Consider the following 21563-nt stretch of genomic DNA (forward strand, 5'->3'; position numbering starts at 1 on the left):
GGGTTACCCCATCTCTGGATCTGTAAAGATTTAATCACCTGCTAATGCTCGCATTCCTAGCATTGTTTGGCATCTTTGAATTTGTCTATATATGTGTTTCTGGAACAGACCTCTGCATTCACCTGAGGAAGGAGCAGCACTCCGAAAGCTAGTGACATCAAAACAAACCTGTTGGACTTTAACCTGGTGTTGTAAGACTTCGTACTGTGCTCACCCCAGTCCAACGCCGGCATCTCCACATCATTATTAATGAATAAATGGGATAGCAATGTCAAACATGGAGCAGATGAAATGTGACTATCCAAAATTGTCACTCCATCATTCAATTCACAAAAATAGCATCTCATCTTTAAGACTTCCTTTCCTTCAGAAAATTGCTGCCTGTTAAAAACTTACCTAAAAATGTAAACCTTGTCATTGTGAGAAGAAATATCTTTTTAACATTGTGATCAATGTTAATGACTGCCAATCACCCTCTCTGACACTAAAAATCAACTATTGCAAGCATGGAGTCTCATTCCTTCAGGATTCGAATTTCTGGGATATTTTAACCATTTTTTAAAATTCAGAATTTTAATTTTTCCATTCTGTCTCTGTTTTTCTTAACCCAATCTTTCTTTCCTTCTATTTCTCTTTCCGTAATAGATTTGAAGTTGAATTCACTCTAATGAATTAGTCATATAAGTACCCTTTTAAAAATGTGATCATTTTAAATTACTGCCAATCAATCTCTCTGGCATTGAAAATTAACTATTACCAAATGTGAAATTTCCTTTTCTTCAGATATTGATTTTCAGGGAGCTTTTAAAATGTGAAATTTTAAATTTTGTTTCTTTATGTCTTACTTTTGATTGCTGTCTCTTATTCTCTCTTCATACTATCTTTTTCCCCTGTATTTCTCTTTCTGTGCCTGATTTCAAATTACATTGACTTACTTTAATTTGCCCTCCGAGTCCTTCCACGGTTTATTTCCCACTCTTTAAATTATTTACCGCTCTGTAAATATAATTATTTAAGGAATTTCCATGTTGCTTTCTTGTACACTCAGGTCTCAAGTACAGTGTCTCACTCACTGAAACATAATCAACTCATATTTTCATCAGCTCTGCAGGTAATAATTTTGAGTTGAGTGATGCAGGAAAAGTTCTAACTAATACCTGATGCCATTAGATGCCTCAGCACTGAAAGATCTGTCCCTGTTTTTCTCCCTTCTCTCTGCCACCTTTCAGGAAGAACAAAATTTGCATTTATATATCAGCTTTAAAAGTATATGTGTATTCAAACAAAATTTTGAATTTTACGAAAATAACCCAAACACAACACAACCCATCCCAACCCAGTTTTATACCAAGGCTCCCCCCCCCCCCCTCCCAACACCGACAAAGAAGACCCGAACAGACTGATGAACTCCTCCACCCCCACCGCCCCAACAGCTGACAGTAACCAACTCCCTAAAAAAGGCAATGAACGGCTGCCACCTCAAGTAAAACATGTCCACCCACCGCTTCCTCGCATACTTGATCTTCTCAAGGTACAGAAATTCCATCCCCTAACCAGGCAGAAGCCTTACACGGCACCGGAAACCTCCATCCAAGCAAGACTCGTCTCCAGGTTATTAGCGAGACGAAAACCAAGATATGTGCCTTCATCACCGCCTGCAGCATCGGCGATTCCGACAGTCCAAAAATGGTCACCAACAGTCACGGCTCCAGCTTAACACCCAGAATCCCTGACATTGTTTAAAAAAAGGAGGCCCAAAAATGAACAAGTTTGGGGCGGGACCAGAACATGTCCGTGTGGTTCGCCGGCCCCCTAGAGCATCATTCACAACTGTCTTCCACCCGAAAGGGTTCCACTCATACGTGCCCTGGTCAAGTGCGCCTTGTGCAGCTATTTGAACTGTATCAGACTTAACCTTGCATACAAGGAGGTGAAGTTAACCCTAAGAAGTGCCTCACAGCACCTCTTCGTCCCCCCCTCCCCATAGACAAACCCAGTTCGTCCTCCCATTTCCTCTTTACTTCTTCTAGCAATGCCTGCTCTGTCGCCAACAACTGTCCATAAATGTCTTGGATCCTTCCCTCCCGTGGCTCGTCCAAGGACAGGACCCTATTCACAAGCGAAGGTGCCGGTACCAGGAAAACAAAGGAAGCTCCTTACATACAAAATCAAACATTTGAAAATATCTGAATACATTCCCACTGGGGAGCTGGAACTTCTCCAAAATCTCATCCAGACCGGCAAACCTACCCTCCAGAAACATATCCCTACACCTCAACCCCCCTCCTCCCATGCCCTGAACGTTGAATCTAAACCAGAGAGCACAAGCCTAAAGTTCCTGCAAATGGGCGGCAACAGAGACATAGACACAATTTAAATGCTACCTAAATTGATTCCGAATACTCAAAGATTCTATTACCACTGGGCCCGACGAAAATGTTCCTGGAGAGAACCGGAGTGGAGTAGTAACAAGGGCCCTCAGACTCGATCCTATGCAGGAAGCCTCCCCCATCTGCCCCATATAGAGGCCAGATCCTTAAAACACCCCCTCACCTTCTCAATATTGCCACTCAATAATAACACAGCAGATTAGGTAGTGCCAACCCCCCAATTGTCTATCCCTTTGCAGAATTGCCCTGTGAACCCGAAGGGTCTTACCCACCCAAACAAAAGTAGATATTAACTTATATTAACCAAAGATAGCCTTAGAAAGAAAGATTGGAAGACACTGGATCAGAAACAAAACCCTTGGGAGAATATTCATCTTCACTGTCTGTATTCTTCCCGCCAAGGTCACCTCTTCAAATCAGCGTTCACTGATCTACCAGACTGATCAAGTTAAGTTTATGGAGTGAGGCCCAATCATGGGAATTCAAATTCCCAGATAGGGGAGGTGGTGGCACAGTGGTATTGTTGGTGGATGAATAATCCAGAGACCCAGGATAATGATCCGGGGACCCGGGTTTGAATCCCACCATGGCAAGTGATAGAATTTAACCTCAATAAAATATCTAAAATTAAAAGTCTAATGATGACCATAAAAACATTGTCGATTGTCGTAAATACCCATCTGATTCACTAATGTCCTTTAGCGAAGGAAACCAGCCCACATGTGATTGACTCTTAAATGCCCTCTGAAATCATGTAGCAAGCCACTCATGTATTCAACCGGTACAAAAGCACAAAAAAGGAATAAAACTGGACGGACCACCCAGCACGAACCGGGCACCAGGAACGACAACGGCAAACACAGGCCTGCCAACCCTGCAAAGTCCTCCTTACTAACATCTGGGGGTTTGTGCCAAAGTTGGGAGAGCTGTCTCACAGACAGCCTGATATAGTCATACTCACAGAATCATACCTTACAGACAGTATCCCAGACACCACTATCACCATTCCTGGGTATGTCCTATATCACCGGCAGGACAGATCCAGCAGAGATGATGACACAGTGGTATACAGTTGGGAGGGAGTCGCCCTGGGAGTCCTCAACATCAATTCTGGACTCCATGAAGTCTCATGGCTTCAGGTTAAACATGGACAAGGAAATCTCCTGCTGATTACCACGTACCAGCCACCATCAGCTGATGAATCAGTACTCCTCCATGTTGAACACCACTTGGAGGAAGCACGGATGGTGGCAAGGGCGCAGAATATGCTCTGGGTGGGGGACTTCAATATGCATGACCAAGAGTGTCTCGGGAGTACCACCACTGAGTCCTAAAGGACATAGCTGATAAATTGGGACTGCAGCAGATGGTGAGGGAACAAACAAGAGGAAAAACATACTTGACCTCATCCTCACCATACTGCCTGCTGCAGATGCATCTGTCCATGGCAGTATTGGTAGAAGTGACCACCGCACAGTCCTTGTGGAGGCAAAGTCCCATCTTCACATTGAGGATACACTCCATTGTGTTGTGTGGCACTACCACCATATTAAATGGGATAGAATTCGACCATTTCTAGAAACTCAAGACTGGGCAACCATGAGGCGCTGTAGGCCATCAGCAGCAGCAGAATTGTATTCATCCACAATCTACAACCTCATGGCTCAGCATATCCCCCACTCTACCATTACCACCAAGTAGGGGATCAACCCTGGTTCAATGAAGAGTGCAGGAGAACATGTCAGGAACAACATCAGGCATACCAAAAAATGAGGTGTTAACCTGGTGAAGCTACAACACAGGACTACTTGTGTGCCAAACAGCATAAGCAGCAAGTAATAGACAGAGCTAAGCGATTCCACAATAAACGCATCAGACCTAAGCTCTGTGGTCCTGCCACATCCAGTTGTGAATGGTGGTGAACAATTAAACAACTCACTGGAGGAGGATGCTCCACAAATATCCCCATCTTGAATGATGGAGGAACCCAGTATATAGGTGCAAAAGACAAGGCTGAGGCATTCGCAACACAGATGTCAGACTTCAGCCAATACGATTCACTCCACATGATATCAAGAAATGGCTGAAGGCACTGGATACAGCAAAGGCTATGGGACCTGACAATATCCCGGCAATAGTAAAGAAGACTTGTGCTCCAGAACTTTTCACACTCCTAGCCAAGCTGTTCCAGTACAGCTACTACACTGGCATCTACCCAACAATGTGGAAAATTGCGCAGGTGCGTCCTGTACATAAGAAACACGACAAATACAACACAGGCAATTACCAGCCTATCAGTCTACCCTCCATCATCAGCAAAGTGATGGAAGGAGTCATCAACAGTGCTATCAAGCGGCGCTTTCTCGGCAATAACCTGCTCACGGACACTCAGTTTGGGTTCCACCAGGGTCACTCAGCTCCTGACCTCATTATAGCCTTGGTTCAAACATGGGCAAAAGAGCTGAATGCCAGAGGTGAGGTGAGAATGACTGCCCTTATCAAGGCAGCATTTGACCGAGTATGGCATCAAGGAGCCCTAGCTAAACTGCAGTAAATGGGAATCAGGGGGATAACTTTCCACTGGTTGGAGTCATACCTGGCACAAAGGAAGATGGTTGTGGTGATTGGAGGTCAAATATCTCAGCTCTAATGAAGCAGTCCCATGTCCAAATGCAGTAACACCTGGATAATATACGAGTGGCAAGTTACATTCGCACCACACAAGATCCAGGCAATGACTATCTCCTACAAGAGAGGATCTAACCACCGCCCCTTGACATTCAATGGCATTATCATTGTTGAATCACCCACAATCAACATCCTGTGGGTTACCATTGAAACTGAGCTGCACTAGCCAGATTAATACTGTGACTACCAGGGCAGATCAAACGTCAGGAGCCCTACGGCGAGTAGCTCACCTGTCCACTATCTGTAAGGCATAAGTCAGGAGTGTAATGGAATACTTTCCACTTGTCTGAATGAGTGCAGCGCCATCAACACTCAAGAAGCTCGACACCATCCAGGCAAAGCAGCCCGCTTGATTTCCCCCCTTCCACAAACATTCAAACCCTCCACCACGGTGGCAGCCGTGTGTACCATCTGCAAGATGCACTGCAGTAACTCACAAGATTCCTTAGGCAGCACCTTCCAAATCCATGACCACTACCATCTAGAAGGACAAGTGTAGCAGATACTGGGGCCCCCGGCACCTGGAGGTTCCCCTCCAAGTCACTCACCACATGTTTTGGAAATATATCGCCGTTCCTTCACTGTCGCTGGGGCAACATCCTGGAACTCCCTCCCTAACAGTGGGTGTACCTACACCTCAAGGAGTGCAGCAGTTCAAGAAGGCACTTTCTTGAAGGCACCACAACTTTCTGAAGGACAAATAGGGATGGGCAATAAATGCTGTTCTAACCAGCGATGCCCACATTCCGTGAATTAATTTTAAAAAAATACCGGGAACTAGTCCAGGCCGGGTGAAATGGTAACCTCCCCAGATCTGCTCCCGTCCCCCGGGCCGGGGGGTTACCAGAAAAAATTCACTCTTGCCCAGGCTTAGCTTACACCCTGGAAAGGAGCCAAACTCCTTGAGTACCTCCATTATCTCATCCAATTGGAGAATGGGTCCATGACGTATAACAGCAAATCATCCGCATATAAAGACACCCTCTGTTCCCTCCCTCCATGCTCTATCTATCCCCTTCCAACTGGTAGACAACGTCAGAGCAATGGCTAGCAGCTCAATCGCTAAGGCAAACAACAACTGAGACTAAAGTCAAACAGCCCCAAAATCTCAAAAAGTACCCCATGTTGAAATCTTTTTCCGCATCTATCCAAGTAAATACGTCTGGCTCGGTCACTGAGGAAGGCGACAACACCACATTCAATAATCTCCTAATGTTGGCCAACAACTGCAGGCTCTTAGCAAATCTTGTCTGCTCCTCCGAGAACAGCCCCAGGAGGCAGGGCTCCACATGATTCAACAACACCATAGCCAACGACCTATCGCCAGCATTTAGCAGAGAAATACGTCGGTATGACCCACACTTCGTGGAATCCTTGTCCTTTTTCAGAATCAAGGAAATCCATGCCTGCACCAGGATGGCCTGCACCACCCCCCGGAACAGAGAATCATTCAACATATCGCATAGAAGTGGAACCAACAGACCAGCAAACTGTTTATAACATTCAGTAGGGAACCCATCCGGAACCAGTGTTTTTCCAGTCTGCATTAAACAAATACACTTCATGATCTTCCACTGTCCAATTAGCACCTCCAGCTCCTGCGTTCTCTCCTGATCCACCTCCGAGAAGGTTAACCTATCCAAAAATTGTAACATTATCGATTCCTCCTCCGGAGGCTCAGACTTGTGTAACCCATGTAAAAGGCGTCAAACACCTCATTAACCTTCTCTGGGGCAGAAATCAACTCGCCACCCGAGTCACTAACCTGAACTATGTAATAGAATCTCTACAGTGCAGGAGGCCATTTGGCCAATCAAGTCTGCACCGGCCCTCTGAAAAAGCACCCTACCTAGGCCCACCTTATCCTGTAACCTCATAACCCCACCTAACCTGCACATCTTTGGACTGTGGGAGGTAACTGGAGGACCCAGAGGAAACCCACGCAGAAACGGGGAGAATGTGCAAACTCCACACAATCACCCAAGGTTGGAATTGAACCCCGGTCCCTGGGACATGTGAGGCAGCAGTGCTAACCATTGTTCCACCATGCTGCCCCACATGCCCTGGGAGACACCTACCGCCTCAGCTGGTGAGCTAACGGACACTGGTGAACGGACGGACAGCTGGCCTTCTCCCCATACTCATAAAACGACCCCCTCATGCGACGCAGCTTGCTCAATTTCTTTCTCTCTGCCAAAAGCTCCGGTGTTGGGGCAATCGAATATTGGCAGTTTACCTTAAGGATGCAATCCACCAGCCTCTGCCTCTCTCCCTTCCCAGACCGATCCCTTACAAGAAAACCGCAGAATGTTGACGCCGTCGTATAAACTGGAGAGTTTAACGACAGCGTCATCGGACCACTAAGTGTAGCGATCCTCTGCCCTACAGGAGGCCAGCGCAGAACTGGAGCGACCCACGCCGCTCCAGCTGCCGATACCGGTGTCAAATTGGCGCCGCGGGTCTGCGCATGTGCGCTGCGACCGGCGCAAATGCGTGCATGCGCACTGCGACCGGTGCAAATGCGTGCATGCGCGGTAGCTTCCTTCATCGCGCCAGCCCCGACGCAACATGGCGTAGAGCTACAGGGGCCGGCGCGGAGTATAAGAGGCCCCCACCAGGAGAGGCCGGCCCACCAATCGGTAGGCCCCGATCGCGGGCCAGGCCACGGCGGAGCCCCCCCTGGGGTCGGACCCGCCCCCTCCCCGCCCACCAGGCCACCCCCGACAGGATGGACAGCAAGGTCCCACCGGTTAAGACCAGATTTGAACGGCGCCGGCGGGACTCGGGCATTTTTGGCAGCCGCTCGGCCCATCCCGGGCGGAGATTCGCCGGGGGGACCGCGCCGAGCGGCCCCCGACCAGCACCGTTCTGGCGCCAATTCTCTGGTAACCGGACAATCGGCAGACCGGCATCGGGGTGGCCGCACGCAAATCGCGCCCGACCCGGCGATTTTCCGAACCGGCGTGGGCTGAGAGAATCCTGCCCCATATACTCCCCAATAGCAGAAGTTACCCGCTGAGAAAATTTGCTGAGGGCAGCACAGCTGCAACAACAATCCCATATAATGTGTGGCATGATTTGATATAATGATCGCCGAGTAAAACCCCACTAACAATTACCCGTACCCTCGGGAGACTGCTAAAAAAGCCACCCACTTGTTAATCAGCACCGCGGTCTCCCATGCTCTAATATCAAAACTCAAGTGATACACTTGCCCCACCCATGCTTTCCGCAGCCTTGTTTGACCTCGGACCCTCAGATGGGTCTCCTGTTAAAAAAAACACATCAGCTTTCAAACTTTTCAGGTGGGCAAACACCCAGGACCTTTTTTTTAACTGGGTCATTTAACCCCCTCACATTCCACGTAACCAATTGGACAGGTGGCCTCTGATCCCCCCTCCTCCCCGCAGTACCAAAGTCCAAAGATGTGCAGGTTAGGTGGATTGGCCATGATAAATTGCCCTTAGTGTCTAAAATTGCCCTTAGTGTTGGGTGTGGTTGCTGGGTTATGGGGATAGTTGGAGGTGTTGACCTTGGGTAGGCTGCTCTTTCCAAGAGCCGGTGTAGACTCGATGGGCCGAATGGTCTCCTTCTGCACTGTAAATTCTATGATAATCAACCATATCCCCCGTGAGGCAATCCGACAGGGGCCCAACCTGCGGCAGCTCCGGGCCCACCCAAGATGGCCACCAACACCTCCCTCAATCCAGTTCAAAAACAAAGGAACCATCACCGGCAACAAACTACCTCCCCCCCCACAACATCCTCCCCCTTCCCCTCTCAACCCCACCCAACCCTCCCCACACTACCTCCTCCCCCTCCCCCTCTAAACCCCACCCAGATACCAGACAAACCCACCAAGAACCTGAAACCACCACCCCCCCCCACAACCGCAAACAAACAAAAACAGAAAAAGCTCTTTATCTTGAAGAGCAAAAGAAACCACCGCCAGGTAACCAAATGCAACCATCTCCCACTTTCCGCTCCCAGTAACTAGCGATACTGCTAGCAGGGTGGCCCCCACCCAGGGTAAACGTCAAAGTCTTTCAAATATTGAACCAACAATCAGCCCCCTACCCATATCCAACTTTAATACCAAACATTATAGGAAAAAAAGAGAACCGCACCCAAATCTCCACCCCCAACCAGCTCCAACAATACAATAAACTCCAAATTTCGCCCAGATACAACCGCCACCAACAAGCCGCATAATAACACCACACCCTCCCCCACTTGTATAACAACCCCACACAGAAATGCAGAAGAACCTAACAATAAACAAACAGCAAAGACCATAGACCTCAAGCACTTCAGTTCCCCCCCCAATCCCTGTATATTAACAAAGTCATTTGTTTCCTACGGCGCATTGAAATAATAGTTTCTGTCCTTGTACGTGACCTTGTATGTGCCAGGTACACTATCCCAAATCGCACATTACTCTTATAGAGCGCAGCATTGGCCTTATTTGAATGCTGTATGCCTTCTTGCCAGCTCTGCCCCAACATCCTGGTATATTCTAATGGCATGGCCCTCCCATCTACCATCTCAATGGTCTTTTGCCCATCTCATGGCCTGCTTCTTGTCCAGATACCTATAGAATCTGACTATGACTGCCTGTGGTGGCTCGCCCGGTCTGGATTTCTGCCTCAACAATCGATGGGCCCAATTCAACTCAGGAGGGGTCGTTAAATCCCCTCCCCCACCAACTTTCCAAACATCTTAGGGATGTAATGCATGGCATTTGGGCCATCCAGGCCCTCCGGCAGCCTAACGATTCTTAAATTCTGCAGTCTGGAGCAATTCTCCAGATCATCGGCTTTTGTCTTTAAGTCATCCAATCCACCTCCAGCAATGCCATCTCTGCCTTCAAAGCTGCAATTCGATCGCTATGATCAGTGAGTGCCTTCTCCACCTTCTTGATTGTCGCCGCCTGTACCTTTATCCGCTGATCCACCCTGTCCACCTCATTACCAGATCGTCAGCGACTGCCTGTCACTGCTTCTTTCTTAAATTCACTTGCTAAGAAGTCCACCAACTTTTCAGTCGTCCACTGAGAGGGCATCGACGCCAGAGACCTCTGCTATCTTCCCCCCTTCTGGGGCTAGAGGACCTACTGAATCCAACAAGGATCCCTTTCGTCCTGCATTATATCCACCAGACATCACTCACAAGAGGGGATCTTATTCTCTCAAATCGCACCAATGTCTTCCCAAAATTCATCCGTTAACCGGACAGAAAGAGAGAAAAAAAACCCTAGGCAGGAGCAATCACGTATGCGACTGTTCACCTCATAGCCACCACCAGAAGTCCATATAGCATGTCATATGAGTGATATCAAACATTATTTGGCACATCAGAAAATATTAGGACAGATGATGACCAAAAGCTTGGTCAAAGAGAACTGTTTTAAGGAGCATCTTAAAAACAGGAGAGAGAGGCAGAGAGATGGGCAGGTTTAGGAAGCTGAAAATACAGGCAGCAATGGTAGAACAATTAAATTAGGAGGTGCATAACAGAAGAGATTTGGAAGAGCCCAGAGATCTTAGGAGGGCTGTAGGAAATTATAGAAATAGGGATATGCATCTTCAGACATTAATGGGCCGACTATTTATTTCCAAAATGTTCTGGTTTTATTCCTGGATCAACAACTGATGGGTGAAAAGGGAACAACATTTCTGGTGACTATTCTCTGAGAGTTTCACAGACAGAAACATTGATGTTTCATATTTGCTGCTGATACTCTGTACAACATTTTATTGAATGTTGTACAACATTTTATTGAATGTTGTACAATATAATAACCTAAGTATTCCTCACAAGAATGGAAATCTTCGAAGTTTCAAACCTACTAACTTTAAAGCTGCTCAAGCCCTAACATTGTGGAAGACTGACAGTCAACTGTTGTTAAAGGGAGTGGTTCTGCTGTTTAAACAAAACTTCCATAGTCCATTGTTAATGTTGGAAATCAACCTAGAGTATCCTGTTACTCTGTGGTGGGATATGATTTGCTCAGAATTTTACCTGTGGACTTTTATCTCATTTGCAAGCGTTGAAAGACAAGTTGTAGGTGTGATTTGAATGTGTAATAAAATTGTGTCAACACAATTTGTACCTAAAGCAATAGATAAACCTTGCAATAGCAAGATGGAGCACTGAATCCAGTGCTGAAAGAAAATTATTTCCGTAGAACTTAATCACCATGCACTCAAGTAAAAAGCACATCTGGGCTTTTTGATAACGTAAAACAGAAGGTAGTGCAAAATAGGATGTAGTGAATCATCTGTCTCTACTATATTGCTCCTAATTTATTTTTCTATTGACTCCAACGTTATTACCTCTCACAACTCACTGATGTTGTTTTGAATGTTATTTATTCCTTTGGTTTTATATTTTTTAATGTCCTTTGCACATTTGAAAAGTGTTCTTATCTCTCCACTTCACAACCTGTTGCTCTCCATTTCAGCTTTAACAGTATTTTCTTACTATTTCACCAAAACCGTAGCCTATATTCCTACATTGTTGGTAATCGTGCGCTATCTATCAAGTCTAAAATGTAAGACTTTCCCCAGCCACCCGTTATGTTAGTTTAAACATTAAATCACTGTCTATTTAGTCTTTATTCATGAACCTTGGTGCTGTTTTGTTCAAGCAAGCCTTGTTTCTCTTGGCTGCCCCTGCAGATATTCACTCATGTCTTTCCACATTTTCAGTGTCCTGATCTGTCTCAAGTAACAATATTCTGCAGACAATGACCCAGAATTTATTCACCCTTATGGTGCGGCAGACTGCCACAGAAGCTCAATCACAAAGATCCCATTTCAGATGAAAAGCATTTGAAATATGGAAAGGATTTATTTTGAAATGGGAAACTAACATATTAATCTTTCCAAATGAAGGAACTATGGGGAAATATTGGACAGGATTTTGGGACAGGATCCAGGATTTGGATTTTAATCAAGGCGGGTAGTGGGATCAGGAAAATTGCTAGCTTGCCCTGTGCACCTCAGGAAAACGTGTCTGCAAGGATGGGATTTTCATTCTACAGGGTATGCGTAAGGACTCCAGTTGGGCCAGCCAACACAGGAAATATTTGGAGGCAGGCTCGAGGCTGCCAGGTATGCAGGTGGGCTGTTTAAATGGCCCACCTTGGTGCTGTATCAATTGGTCCCAGTTAAAATAAAATCAAGAAGGTTCTCCAACCCTCATTCCTCACTCCCCACCTGCACCCCATGCTACATCCATGCCACCTGATACCCCCCTACAGCCCCTCATGGTCCCCCCCCAGAATGCAAAGCTATGGCTCCCAAAGAACAGCTATAGCCCCTTGTGCCCCTATCCCTTTCGATGGCATTTTCATGCCCATTCACTCATTATATGGAAGGAACGAATCCTTTTAAAAAGTAATTAATTTGTAAAACTACAGCCCAATAAAAGTGTCAATCATCCAGACCATTTAAAGTTTCAATGGCAGAAACTGCAAGCACTTGAAATCTCTATCTTGTATAAAGATTACAAAAGTGACAGAAGGCTGTCTGTGCTCTCAGTCAAGAACACATAATGCGGGTTGGTTGAGAGCCCATAAATCTATTAGTCTTTTGAAACCCCTGAAGCTCAGAGAAAGCATTACTTGATTTACAGCTCCGATCCTTCGATTTTCTGTCAATTTCACCATGTTATTTACATAAAAGGGAGAGATTTCAACTGTTTGCATTTTCTGCTATCGAAACATTAATAACTTCTAGATGATTGACAGTTTTATTGGGATGTAATAAAAGCAATTTATTTATGAATGCTTTGCTTTTTAAAAGCTATATTTTACATATTCTATTGTCACCAAAGGGTTCATTACGTCTGTAGTGCGCAGCAGGTGAATGGACATGTAAATGCCACAGCTTGGCATGGTGACATGAAAACCAATGGGGGTTTTTGGGGGACATAGCTTGGCATGGGGGTATGAGGATAATTATTTGAACTTAGCTTTCAAAAAGTTCCTTCATGCAGGCTATGGCTCATGACCCTTTTGAAGGGTCATGGAGCATGTATCTTAGAAATGCTGGTCTGATTCCATGAAAATTGTGGAGGACTAGGACATGCCTGTCCTGCAATGGAACTGGTCAGTTTAGGAGTGCAGGGTGTGGACCTTTGACCTGAACAAGCTCGCACCCTTAAAAGACACTCCAGAAGTTGGAAACCCTAGGAATGAGATCAGGAATCTGGAATTGGAACCCACCTGCCATTTTTAAACAGCTCCCGATTCATCGCAACTTGGCAAAATTCCAAGAAATTCCTGGAACTCACCCCAACCCTCCACTCCCTGTCTGCCGCCAAGAGGCTGCCTCTAGTCAACTGCTTTAGTCCTTCGGGTGGGATAATTCCATTTGGCCTCTGGCAACCGGCCTTAATTGGCCTTTAATTTCTGTTAATTTGCGAGCTGCTGTTTAAGGGTTGCTTGCTTGCTCACCCCATCGGGGGCTAAAAGTCCTGCTCGTTGGTCTTTTTTTAAACTGAACTCTCTGCAAATGAGATAGGTAGGTAATTGATAATAAGTATTTTCAAAACACCGCAGAATACTATGAAATTGTATTTATTTTTAAAAATTAAACCTTAGGATTATAATCTATAGCATCATATATATTGTCTTTTCTGTTTGCAATTAGTTATACAATGCACGTGATGAAGTACAGATTACACTGTGTCGTAGCACAATAAAATCATACTGAGGTCAATTAGTCAACAAAGTAATTTTGAAATGGCTCAGTCATATATTCATTAAATATAGAGCTTGTGATAATGCTGTCAGATAAAGCAATATACTAAACACTGGTATGATAAGATGCATGCAAAGGTAAAAGGAGAGAATTAATCCCCTTCAAGTTTTCCTGTTTTTATTCAGTCATTTTTTTTAAGTAAATCAAAAAATGCTTCTGTACTGTTGCCACAGAGGTCGACATTTCATCTGAGCAACCACACAGCCAAGGTTTTTCAAGAGCCATACTATCCAAAAATTTGGTAAGATGGTATTTATTTTTCTACAAACTCAGGGAATAATAGACTCCCCATCTATATAGATAAAAAATTTAACAAGTGTCATCCAGAAACAACAGATATATCATCACAATGAAGCTATGATGAAGATCCTATAAATAAATGCAAAACGTAGCAGGGATACAAGCCTTTGGCATGTTGCTCCAACTGAGTTGAGGATGATATTTCGCTCTGTATTATAGCTCATATCAAGAAATTCATTCCAAAGACGACACTAGTGTAGCACTGGGGAGCCCCAATGAAATTGAGGTTAATGGGGATCAGGGGTAAAACTCTCCAGTGGCTGGTCTCATGCCTGGCACAGTAGAAAATCATTATGGTTACTGGAGGTCAATCATCTCAACCTCAAGACTTTGCTCAGGAGTTCCCTGTGGCAACATCCTAGGACTAAATGTCTTCAGCTACTTCATTAATGGTCTTCCCTCCATCATAGGGGTTGTGCTGTTAGCTGATGATTTCAGTGTTCAGCTCCCTTTACATTTTTTCACATAATAGAGCAGTCCACTTTTTCAGATTATAGAGAAATCCATGTCCACATAAAAAAAACCACGAGAAAATCTAAAATGTGAAGTAACATTTGTGCCATTAATGTATGATGCAATGACCATCTCCAACAAGAGTCAAAACCCAACCATCACCCATTCACATTCAATAGCATTGGCATCGTAAACAACATTCTGGGGCCACCATTGACTACATCTCAGCTGAACCATTCCCATAAAATACCTTGGCTACTAGCACAGGTTAGAGGCTCAAAATTCGACAGCAAGTGGCGCACCTCATCATTCCCAAAAGTGTAAAATTCAAGATACTCTACAACTATCCAGGAGAAAGCAATCCAACTTAACGGCACCTTAAGCACAAGTCTACAATGGGAATAGTAAAAAGGAATGTAGTGGGGGACAGTACATTTGGGGGATAGTTACTGCTCTCTACAACCAAATGCGTGAGTCCCAAAGGCTGTGTGGACTGCCCGTTGCTGGGATGACAAACCTTGGGGCTGGAAAGGAACTTAGATTGGGATGGGAAGTATCCAGGTATAATGGTCCACATAGGTACAAGTGTCGTAGGTATAATGCCAAGACCATAAGACATAGGAGCAGAATTAGGCCATTCGACCCATTGAGTCTGCTCCGGAATTCAATAATGGCTTATATGTTTCTCGTCCCCAATCTCTTGCCTTCTCTCCATAATCTCTGATTCCCTTATTAATCAATAACCTATCAATCTGTCTTAAAGAAATTCAGTGACTTGGCCTCAACAGCCTTCTGCGGCAATAAGTTCCACAGGTTAACCACCCTCTGGCTGAAGAAATTCCTCCTTAGCTCTGTTTTAAAGGATCGTCCCTTCAGTCTGAGGCTATGCCCTTGGGTTCTAGTTTCTCCTACTAGTGGAAACATCCTCTCCATGTTCACTCTATCCAGTCCTCTCAGCATTCTGAAAGTTTCATTAAGATCACCCTTATCCTTCTAAACTCCATTGAGTACAGAACCGTCACTCATATGACAAGTCCTTTATTTCAGGCATCATTCTTGTGAACCTCTCTGGACCCTCTCCAAGGCCAGCAAATCTTTTCTTAGATATTGGGCACAAAACTGCTCACAATATTCCAAATGGGGTCTGACCAAAGCACTGTACAACCTCAACAGTACATCCCTGCTCTTGTATTCTATTTCGAAAATAGTCTATGCCTCTATTCTTCATACCAAAGTGCATAACCTCACAGTCGTCTACATTGTATTCCATCTGCCACTTCTTTGCCCACACTCCTAGCCTGTCCAGCTCCTTCTGCAGCCTCCCTGCTTCCTCAACACAGCCTGTTCCTCTACATAGCTTTGTATCATCTGCGAATTTAGCAATAACGCCCTCAGTTCCTTCTTCCAGATCATTGATGTATATCGTGAATAGCTGTGGTCCCAACACTGACCCCTGCAGAACAACAGTAGGCATCCTGTCATCCTGAAAAGGACCCCTTTATCCTCACTCTCTGCCTTCTGCCAGTCAGTCAGTGCTCTATCCATGCCAATATCTTGCCACTAACACTATGGTTTCTTTTCTTATTTAGCAGCCTTCTGTACGGTACCTTGTCAAAGGCCTTCTGGAAATCCAAATAGATTACGTCCACTGGTTCTCCTTTGTCTAATTTCTTCGTTCCCTCCTCAACGAATTCGAACAGATTTGTCAGGCAAAACCTCCCCTTGACGAATCTGTGCCAACTTAGTCCTATTTTACCATGCACTTCTAAGTACTCCACAATCTTATCCTTAATAATACTCTGAAAGCTAACCAACCAAAGTAAGGTTAACCAACCTATAATTTCCTGTCTTCTGCCTCCCTCACTTCTTAAACAGGGATGTTACATTAGCCATTTTCCAATCCTCTGGGATCCTCCCTGACTCCAGTGATTCCTGAAAGATCACCACCAATGCCTCCACAATCTCTTCAGTTATCTCCTTCAGAACCCAGGTGATTTGTCCACCTTCAGACCTTTCAGTTTCCCCAGCAACTTCTCCTTAGTGATGGCCACTTCACTCACCTCTGCCCCCGACTCTCTTGAAGTTCTGGTATGCCACTGGTGTCTTCCACTGTGAAGACTGATGCAAAGTACCTATTCAGTTCCTCGGCCATTTCTTTGTTCCCTATTACGACTTCTCCGGCCTCACTTCCCAGTGGTCCAATGTCCATTCTTGCATCTCTCTTACTTTTATTTAGCAAAAAAAAGTTCTTGCAATCTCCTTTTATATTATAAGCTAGCTTTCACTCATATTTCAACTTCTCCCCACTTACTGCTTTTTTATTTGTCCTCTGTTTTATTTTAAAGGCATCCCAATCCTCTGGCTTCCCACTAATCCTCACCACATTGTACGCTGTTTCCTTTGCTTTTATGCTCTCCTTGACTTCCCTTGTCAGCCATAGTTTCCTTGGCATGGGCATTCTTGCCCTTAGCATGTTTTCTCCTCCTTGGGGTGAATTTCTGTTGTGCCCCCTGAATAACTCCCAAAATCTCCTGCCATTGCTGTTCAACTGTCTCCCCTGCTAGACTCCCCTTCCAATCAACTCTGGCCAGCTCCTCCCTCATGTCATTGTAGTTACCTTTATTCAATTGTACAACCGTCACACTGATTCCAGCTTCACCCTCTCAAACTGCAGGGTGAATTCTATCATATTGTGATCACTGCCCCCTAAGTTGTTCCTTCACCTTAAGTTCCCTAATCAAGTCTGCCTCATTACTGTATGTGTGGAGTTTGCACTTTCTCACCGTGTCTGCGTGGGTTTCCTCCAGGTGCTCCGGTTTTCTCCCACAGTCCAAAGATGTGCAGATTAGGTGGATTGGCCATGCTAAATTACCCCTTCATGTCCAAAAGGTCAAGTGGGGTTATTGAGTTATGGGGATAAGGGGGAGGCATGGGCTTAAGTAGGATGCTCTTTCCAAGGGCCGGTGCAGACATGATGGGCTGAATGGCCTCCTTCTGCACTGTAAACTCTATGATTACACATCACCAAATCCAGAATTGCTTGTTTCCTAGTGGGCCCTACCACAAGCTGCTCCTAAAAACTATCTCATAGACATTTCACAAATTCTGTTTCTTCCGCTACCAACCTGATTTTCCCAGTCCACCTGCATATTGAAGTTCTCCATGATTATCCTTTCTTATATGCCTTTTCTATCTGCTGATTTATTTTCTGCCCCAAATCCTGACTACTGCTAGGGAGCCTGCGCATAACTCCCATCAGGGTCTTTTCTCCTTTGCGATTCCTCAACTCTACCCACACAGATTCTACGTTTTCCGACCCTATATCATTTCTTGCGATTGATTTAAGTTCATTTCTTACTAACAATGTAACCCCGCCCCCTCTGCCCATCTGCCTGTCCTTTCGATAGGACACATATCATTGGATATTTAACCCCCAGCTCTGATGCCCTTGCAGCCACGGCTCGGTGATGCCCACGTCGTACCGGCCAATTTCAACATGTGCAGCAACCTCATTTACCTTGTTTCGTATACTGCACACATTTAGGTACGGCACCCCAGTCCTGGGTTGACCATCTTCCTTCTCATAGTTGTCCCCTTTATTGCTGTGCCTGAAGTTTGATTCCTGCCACTTTTTGTACTCTCTGCTCTATTACGAGTTCTGAAAACTTTACTACCTTCTCCTGAGTCCTCGGTCCCTTTAACTCGTTTAATGTCCTCATCATTAACCTGCACTCTCACCTTCTCTTTTAATTTTGGTGTTCTAATTTTCCATACAACTGAACCCTCCCCCCACTATTTAGTTTAAAGCCCTAGCCACAGACCTAGGTATGCAATTCGCCAGGGCACTGGTTCCAGCTTGATTCAGGTGAAGATCGTTCCATTGGAACAGCTCCCTCTTCCCCCAGTCCTGGTGCTAATGTCCCATGAATTCAAACCCATTTCTCCCACACAAGCCTTTAATGTTGAGATGCTGGTGTTGGACTGGGGTGAGCACAGTAAGAAGTCTTACAACACCAGGTTAAAGTCCAACAGGTTTGTTTCAAATCAGTAGCTTTCGGAGCACAGCTCCTTCCTCAGATGAATATTCACCAAACACAACCTTTGGGACCTCCAATCCTGGTCACAGAGAACTGTGTTGATGCCCCAAACGATACCATTCCCAATTACAACGACATTTATTTTCTCTCTTGCCCCCCCCCCCCCCAACTTGAATGGCTACCTGTACCACGGTGCTGTGGTCAGTTTGCTCCATCCACCCTGCAGTCCCCATTCCTGTCCACACAGGAAGCAAGAATCTCAAACGTGTTGGACAGGGTCAAGGGCTGAGGCTCTTGCAACCCTACCTCCTGGATCCTGCTACCTGCCTCACCCTCCTGTCTTTGACCACTGGCCAGATTCAAGTTAGTTAGTTTAAGCGGTGTAACTGCGTCCTGAAACACAGTGTCCAGGTACCTCTCCCCCTCCCTGATATGTTGCAGCGTCTGAAGCTCATAATCCAGCTCATCAGCTCTGAGTCGGAGTTCCTCAAGCAACCAATACTTACTGCAGATGTAATCACTGGGAACCACAATGAGGTCCACCACCTCCCACATCATGCAGGAACAACACATCACCTGGCCCTGCATCTCTATTTTATTTAATTAGATTTAATTAGCTCTTTTTTAAAATTTCCAGCTAGTTTTTGTCTTTCTAATCTGTAAAATATTTATCTTTTTACCTTTAATCTGAAAGCAATTTAGAATAGATCATGCAAAGTAGCAGTTACTTACCAACCAATTAACTTCCCGTTTTCCTATTACATCACTTCTGGATTGTGTTTCAAACTCAGCCCGCTGCTCAGAGGGTCCTTCTCTGCTCCCGCTCTTTTTAAATCTATGTTTTGACTCCTAGCTCCGGCTCTTTTTAAATCTCTGTTCCTACTCACAGCTCCCGATCTTTTTAAATCTCCATCTGACTCTCAGCTCCCCCCCGAAGAAAGGGGTTCTAAGGAATAAATTAAAATAATCTCGGAATTACTACCTGAAACATGAGCAAATTGGCATAGGGTAAATATGATCAGCGAGTTGAAGGTTGGTGTGGGAGAAATAGGTTTCCATAGGGCACTGACACCAGTACTAGGGGTGCGGTAAGTGAGGACTGGAGGGATTTCAAAATTATTATTTCTTTATTTAAACACAGTCCCGTGGCATACAGGCAGGCCTTGTGCTTAGCCTGTCTCAGTGTCTGGCAGCATGTGGATTTGTTCCAGGCTCACCCGCCCCGTCTTCAGCTTCAGCCCACTCCCCCAAAATTCAACCTGCAGGAGGCCATTTTTAAAGGTCATGTTTGCCAAGCCAAGAAATCACCCGATTCTCGTCCTCGACCTATGATCAAAAATATAGGTTGAGGTCATTGAATATATTTAAGGCTGAGTTGAGACAGATTTTTGTGTTTCAAAGGGTATGTGGGGTACATGTGGAATCATGACTGGTGGAGCAGACTCTAGGGGCCAGATGGCCTACTCCTTTTTAGCATGTTCTTATGTAAACATTCAAGTCTTTCATAATCAGCATATCTTGATAGCATCAATGGCCACTTCTACCAAGAAGGTCAAGAGCAGCAAGTGCATGGAAGAACCATCACCTCCAAGTTGAATGGTGAGTCACACATCATCCTAACTTGGATATATACCACAATTCCATCACTGTCCCTGGGACAAAATCCTCTATCTGAGTACTGGGGGGTCCATAAAGGCTGTAGGGGCTCTCAGGGTAATTAGAGATGGGCAATAAATGCTGTCCTTGGTAGCAGCGCCCATATTTCATGAATATTTCAAAAAATCTGAACAAGCTGCCAAAAGAGAATAATTTATACCCCAGGATATGTTTTCTGCTAATTAGATTTAGCCTTTGTAATGCAGAACAATGCCAGCAGCGCGGGTTCAATTCCCGTACCGGCTTACCCGAACAGGTGCCAGAATGTAGCGACTAGGAGCTTTTCACAGTAACTTCATACTTGTGACAATAAAGGATTATTATTATTTGCATATTCAACTTCAGCTTTTTTAAATTGTAGTACATACGTAAATTGTAATCATTATTTCTGCCCAATCCTATTGTATGTACCTAACTGCACTTTCGCCATCTCTTTGACAGTCCAGCTAATAGCAAAAGAAATCTTCCCATGGGTAATCGCAGGCTGAGTTCCTCCCTAAACACTGCATGTAAATGAATTACCAGTGCAAAAGGCAATGAATATATCATGGAAATGTCAAGTTGGTTAAGGCACCATTTTGTTCCCAGAGTCCGAGCATGTCTGGTCTCGCAGAGGATGTTTAAGTAATCATAACCATTTCGGCAGTTTAAATTATTTTCATTGATACATACGACAATGTTGAGACTTTTTACAGTATGCTATATAGCTTTCAAATTTCAATCATCTACAAATATATCCTCAACTGAATGGATGGCAATTTGATTATTTCATCATTCTTCAGCTACTCTGCAGTGTTGGGCTGAAAAGAGGGAACCAAGAAAGGAGACATAACTCAGCTTAATTACATAGAAAGGTTGTCTTATAAAATACAGTCTACCAGTGAGAAATATTTAAGCATAAGATTGGTAGGGTACAGATGAAAAATATTTGACCAGAGCTAATGGAGTTGTGGCAAAGGTTAATGGTCCATTGGCAAATACAGTGCTTGGATCAAAAATAAATTTGAAGAAAGAGGCTGATATTAATGAAGAATGACAGCAGAAATTCTAAAAGCAAAGGACAGAAACAAAAATGAGGATTTGAAACATTGAGAAAGTATAATGACAGACTGGCAATAAATGTAATGAGTAACAGAAAATATTTTTCACCATCAAAAGGAAAATGAAATGAAATTAAATTAAATGAAATGAAAAATGAAATGAAAATCGCTTAGTGTCACAAGTAGGCTTCAAATGAAGCTACTGTGAAAAGCCCCTAGTCGCCACATTCC

General features: G+C 44.7%; 1 protein-coding gene and 2 long non-coding RNA genes across 6 annotated transcripts in view; 1 reads left to right on the top strand and 2 right to left on the bottom strand.

Annotated features, from left to right (window-relative positions):
- Positions 1–21563, bottom strand: part of ppargc1a (peroxisome proliferator-activated receptor gamma, coactivator 1 alpha) — a 1145293-nt gene that overhangs the window by 809954 nt on the left and 313776 nt on the right. The window lies entirely within an intron of this gene.
- LOC140408788 (uncharacterized) overlaps positions 1–21563 on the top strand; it is an 89165-nt gene that overhangs the window by 5937 nt on the left and 61665 nt on the right. Inside the window, exon 2 of one of the 2 annotated variants that reach the window (XR_011940200.1) lies at positions 14020–14087. This is a non-coding gene — a long non-coding RNA (uncharacterized lncRNA). Of the gene's footprint in view, positions 1–13985; positions 14088–21563 lie in introns of those variants that run through there. The other variant, XR_011940201.1, reaches the window with a different exon arrangement.
- On the bottom strand, positions 13647–19432 carry LOC140408789 (uncharacterized). Its single transcript, XR_011940202.1, has 2 exons — positions 19369–19432; positions 13647–14681 (listed from the first exon to the last, which is right to left on the bottom strand). It is a non-coding gene; the product is annotated as an uncharacterized lncRNA (long non-coding RNA).

This window comes from Scyliorhinus torazame, chromosome 3 (genome assembly GCF_047496885.1).
Source record: "Scyliorhinus torazame isolate Kashiwa2021f chromosome 3, sScyTor2.1, whole genome shotgun sequence".
Lineage (NCBI taxonomy): Eukaryota > Metazoa > Chordata > Chondrichthyes > Carcharhiniformes > Scyliorhinidae > Scyliorhinus > Scyliorhinus torazame.